This window comes from Bubalus bubalis, chromosome 16 (genome assembly GCF_019923935.1).
Source record: "Bubalus bubalis isolate 160015118507 breed Murrah chromosome 16, NDDB_SH_1, whole genome shotgun sequence".
Lineage (NCBI taxonomy): Eukaryota > Metazoa > Chordata > Mammalia > Artiodactyla > Bovidae > Bubalus > Bubalus bubalis.
In genome coordinates this window covers 84593178-84598722 of record NC_059172.1, presented here as the reverse complement: position 1 = coordinate 84598722, position 5545 = coordinate 84593178, and the positions used below count along the sequence as shown (strand labels likewise).

At 37.7% G+C, this 5545-nt stretch overlaps 1 pseudogene; it reads right to left on the bottom strand.

The window, feature by feature from the left end:
* Positions 1–3493: 3493 nt before the first annotated feature.
* Positions 3494–4439, bottom strand: LOC102393019 (annotated as a pseudogene).
* Positions 4440–5545: the final 1106 nt, after the last annotated feature.

Genomic DNA, 5545 nt, shown 5'->3' with positions numbered 1-5545 from the left:
ATGAGTGATCTTAATTGCCTGCCCAAGATTTGAACCTGGGGATCCTGGCTGGGGTGGCTCAGATGGTAAAGAATTCACTTGCAATGCAGGATACTGGTGTTTGATCCCTGGGTTCAGAAGATCCCCTGGAGAAGGGCATGGCAACCCACTACAGTATTCTTGCATGCAGAATTCCATGGACAGAGGACTACAGTCCATGGGGTCCCCAAGAGTTGGGCACGACTAAGTGACTAAGACACACACACACACAGCCTGAATGGAAACCAGGAATCTTAGCCACCAAACCAGCTAGGACTAAGGGGCTAGAAGCTGTTTTTCCCCGTATCTCTGTCCCCAGTGAAAAATTCCTTTGTCATGTAGGCAGAAACTGTAAATGAAGATACAAAGTTTATTATTAGAGATGTAGCACAGCAAGAAGTGGGACAGTACATAGAGAAACTGCTTGTTGAGACAGAAGCAAGGCCGAGACACACACTCAGAAAGAAAGAGTGCGGGCGTTCCTCCAAGTGAGGGGGAGTGCTGTAAGGAGGTGTTTAAGTCATTTATATAGGTCAGTTCTTTCAGGTTTTATCTACCTTTAGCCAATTATCTGATTTCTTTTTCCACACTTGACCTACGCTGGGGCACTCCCCTGGATGAGCAAGCACCCCCCTCATTCCTCCATCCCCCTGCCAAAGAGGATCTCAGAGTGAAGGCTTGTGGGAAGAATAAGACTCATTACAGCCTGCCATTAACCACTTGGCTTTTGATGCAGATGAAGCCTTCCTTCATATGTGTAATGTCTCCCTTGTCTCAAAAAGAGGAGGACGGAAGTCCCTTAATCCTTGACTCAAACAAGGTTTTGCCCCTCTTTGTCCTTGCCTTGACTATTTCTTTGACTATTGCCATGACTATTATCTTAAGATGCTTACAAGAGACAAACACTGGCTATTTACACTGTTTATGTTGTTACTCTCATTTTCCAGAGCAAACAGGAAGCTGTAAATGCCTTAACTGGAGCCCACCTATCCACTGTCTCAGAAAATGCCAACAGTTTTAAGTATTCAGCCTGAAGCCCACTTTGCACCCCATGAAATATAAACAGAAGACCAGCTGTAAACATCTAAATTGGAGCGCATCTGTCTCCTACATCAATGTGTTTTGTTTCTAGGCCTTTGAGAGTATTGAATCTGTCAGCTTGAACCTTCTTCAGGACTTCAGATCATCAATATAAATAACTGTCAGTAGTCAAGTCTTTAATGCAGAAACATAAGGGAGAGTATCATGGGAAAATTTATACATGAACTACATTAATTTATTCCACAATTTTCTAAATTCAGTTCAAGTTTAGTTTCCTTTTATTTTTTTATTTTCCTTTTTTAAATTTATTTATTTTAATTGGAGGCTAATTACTTTACAATATTGTATTGGTTTTGCCATACATCAACATGAATCCGCCACAGATGTACACGTGTTCCCCATCCTGAATCCCCCTCCCACCTCCCTCCCCGTACCATCCCTCTGGGTCATCTCAGTGCACCAGCCCCCAAGCATCCTGTATCCTGCATCCTTTTAAATAGTAGAACAGATCCCCATCTGTATATCCATATATATATATATGGATATATATATATATATATATATATATATATATATATCTCCAAGGTAGGACCCTTTGGAATTGATTGATTCAAAGACGCTTTTTTGCTCTAAGATTAAGTATCATCTAGTCCCAGTGTTTCCAAATTTTTGATGTGCCACTACCTGTATAAAATTTACCAGAGGAGCTTGTTGAAAATACAGATTTTTTTTATACCCTCTAACAGTGGTGGAGATGGTTGGCTGGCATCACCAACTCAATGGACATGAGTTTGAGAAAGTTCTGGGAGTTGGTGATCGACAGGGAAGCCTGGCGTGCAGCAGTCTTTGGGGTTGCAAAGAGACCGAGTGACTGAACTGAACTGAACTGAACATTGGTCTACTGAATCACAGATTCTTAGAAGAGATACTGTCATTTTTTCAAAAATATCTCGAGAATTAAAATGATCAGACAAGTTTGGAGAGCACTGACCTAGTTAGCATCTTAAAGCTGAGCAAAACCTCAGGTTCATAGAGGTCCAGTAAGTCTATGTCCAAATTGGGGCAATAGATATGGATTCATGTAGTCAGAGGCAAGGGGTCTTATAAATTTTAATAACTTTTATCAATCATAACTTTGAATATCTTTTTACCTTTTGATATTTATTATCTTTAATTCTATGAGTGCTCCAATAGCTAATATCATTGTGTAAGACACTGACAGTGTACAGTGCTTAATGTATCAATAATATGTGCACACCACACACACACACTCCAAAATCACAATCACATGCCCACATATTGACAGTAATTTAAATAATCAGACTTGTGAAAAAACAATGAATATAAATGGCAGAGAGATAATCAGTGATGGGTTTATTGCTGTGGAAAAATAAAACTTTGGTAGGGCAAAGAGAAGAGGAATGTGTTACTAGGACAAGTACCAGTTTACATAAGAAAGGTATGTTTATTTGTCCAGAAAGACTCTCTCTAGAATCCACAGCTAGAAATCAGGTTGTGTCTGTCAAGGAAGCAGTGATAAATGATGCACTGTTTTCAGTAAAGCTGTTTGGTTCAAACGTTGGAGGAAATATGGTTTCTCAATCAGGCATTTCAGTAAATTACATTTACCCTCTTGATTAACACACAATATTGTATTCATCACAGATGTCTTTGATATTGTTCAGTTTAAGTGTTTCCTGTTAATCACTTTATATTAATAATGATGGCTGACTACAGACTACAAGACTCAGTTATCAGAAGCATATAAATAGGATGCTAAAGTTAAAATCCAGATATTAGGGGTAATTTTTTTTTTTTCCAACAGACTTATTGTTTAAGTAAGGAAAATGAATCCTAAAGAAAGAAAGATTTTTCCCCAAATCAGAGGATAACAGGTCTTTTGCTTTCTAAGTCTGTGTTTTATCTCTTTGACATTCTGCCCACAAACCCTCCCATCCAAAACTTGCAAGGTTTAGTTTTGCTGTTTTGGAGGATTTGTACCAGAATTCCTTAACTCAGATTTTGGTCCCTTTTCCCTGAATCCTTTCATTCAAACAATATACACATATCAAATGTTCATTATGTAAGAACCATAAATCTAAACACTAGAAAATAGTCTTAAGTATTAATACAATCATGGTGAACTCTCATTCTTGAAAGAAAATTGAAAAAAAGGAAAAAAATGAAGAGGGCAAAGTCTGACCATGCTAAATTTCTGAGTTTGATAGGATTTCTTTTTTCTAGATATTTCAGAAAATTATGATTATGAAATATTAGAACAAATATAATCATAATGAGAAATAATAACTTGCTTCTGTAGAATGTGGTATTCTCTTATTTGTTCCCTTCAAGACACCTTGTGAAATCATTATTATTGTCTTCACTGTGCAGATGAGAAACTTTGAGATCATCCACCATGGATTGTCACTTTTTACTATTTACCATTAGCCTCCCAGAAAACCCTCCTGCCCCACAGTTTCTTCGTTGCATTTTTTTACTTCTGCATTTCTCAGCGTATAAATCAGGGGGTTTAACATGGGGGTGATGATGGTATAAAACACAGCCACCACCTTAATCTATGAAAAGGTAGTATCAGGATGGATATACATTAAAGTACAGGGACCAAAAAAGATGACGACCACGGCTATGTGGGGGCCACCGGTGGAGAAAGCTTTGTGCCTGCCTTCTGCTGACTGCTTTCTCAGGGACACCGGGATGATGGTATAGGAGATTAGCAAAATGACAAAGCTCCCCAGAGCAATGGTACCACTGTTAGCTGTCACTACAACATCAACAACATATGTGTCTGTGCAGGTGAGCTTTAGCACGGGGTGAACATCGCAAAAGTAGTGATCAATCTCATTCGGTCCACAAAAGGGTAGTTGGATTGCCAGAGCCACTTGGATGATGGAGTGTAAGAACCCACCTATCCAAGTCCGCAGCAGCATTTTATTGCATCTGCTTCCATCCATGATGGTCATATAGTGTAGGAGTTTACAAATAGTCAAGTAACAATCATTACAGTAAGGATGAAGATCTCAGTACAACCAAAGAAATGTACCCCAAAGAGTTGCAACATGCACCCACACATAGGAGATCATTTTCCTCTTGGCTAATAGGTCAACAATCACCTTAGGAGCTGTGACCAAAAAGTAACAGATATCCACAAAAGACAGGTAGTTGAGAAAGAAATAAATAGGAGACTTGAAAAGGTTGCCCACACAAACTGTCAGTATGATGAGGAGGTTTCCCTGAAGAATGACTGTGTAGAAGAAATAAAACACCACAAAACACATTTCTTCAATCTCTATGTTCTGAGAAAGACCCCAGAAAACAAATTCAGTTACATTGCTTATTTTTTCCATGGAATTAGTTTAGCAGGCCAGTTTGCAAGAGACAATTACATTACCTGAAAGGGAAAAAAAAAATGTAACAAAGACCAGCAACATTTATTTCTAACTCAAAACAAATGAATAACCAGACTCTATAAAAATGGAAAAATGGGTACTTACCACTGTTTAGCATGTATACCTAAGAAATGGAAGTGCACATATTCTACATATTTTGATCATCTTATGTCAAGATGATAGTCCTTTCATTAATTCAGATTTAGACACAAAGTCCAAAGAGATAAGGTAAATCCTCTAAGTCACACATCTATCCAACCCTCTCACTTCCCTCATGTTTCACAAAGATTCTTTCATCTGTCTCTAACAGTTTGCTTCTTTCTAATCTGTCTAATGCACTCAACTGAAATTTGAAACAACTTTTGAGTTTGGAAATATGACAACATCTATATCCTAAAAATGTCCATCTTACTTTTGAAAAACACACACACACAAACACTCCCATATTTTTCTGTCTGAATACTGATATGAGTGTTCAAATAGTTGAGATTGGATGACGTTGCAGGTTCTTCTTCTTAAAAAAACTGTGATATTTGTATGCACGTGTTTTTGTTCCCATATTTGATATCAAACTCTTATAATAAAGAGTTATGTGATATAGTAGAAAGCAAAGCAAAATTGTGCATATCTGAGTCTCAGATATTGGATCTGTACCTCTAGATAAATTGTTAAACTTTATGGGGCTTCTGTTATTACACTTGCAAAATGAGAAAGTTCTAATTTCACTATATAACATAAATAGCTATTTCTACTATGAAATTAAAAAAAAAAAAACTCTTTCAGCTTGGAATAGCCATAAAAACCTGAAAAGGAGGCAGAAACTAAAGAAAACAATGAAAGAAACTGATGGAGTAGATTGCTTTACAGTGTTGTGTTCATTTCTGCTGTACATCAAAGTGAATCAGACACACATATACACATATCCCCTCTTTTGTGGATTCCTTCCCATTTAGGCCACCACAGAGCACTGATTAGAGATCCTCACGCTATACACGAGGATTATCATTAATTATCAATTTTATTCATAGCAATATACATATGCCAAGCTCAGTCTCCCAATTCACCCCACTCTACATCCC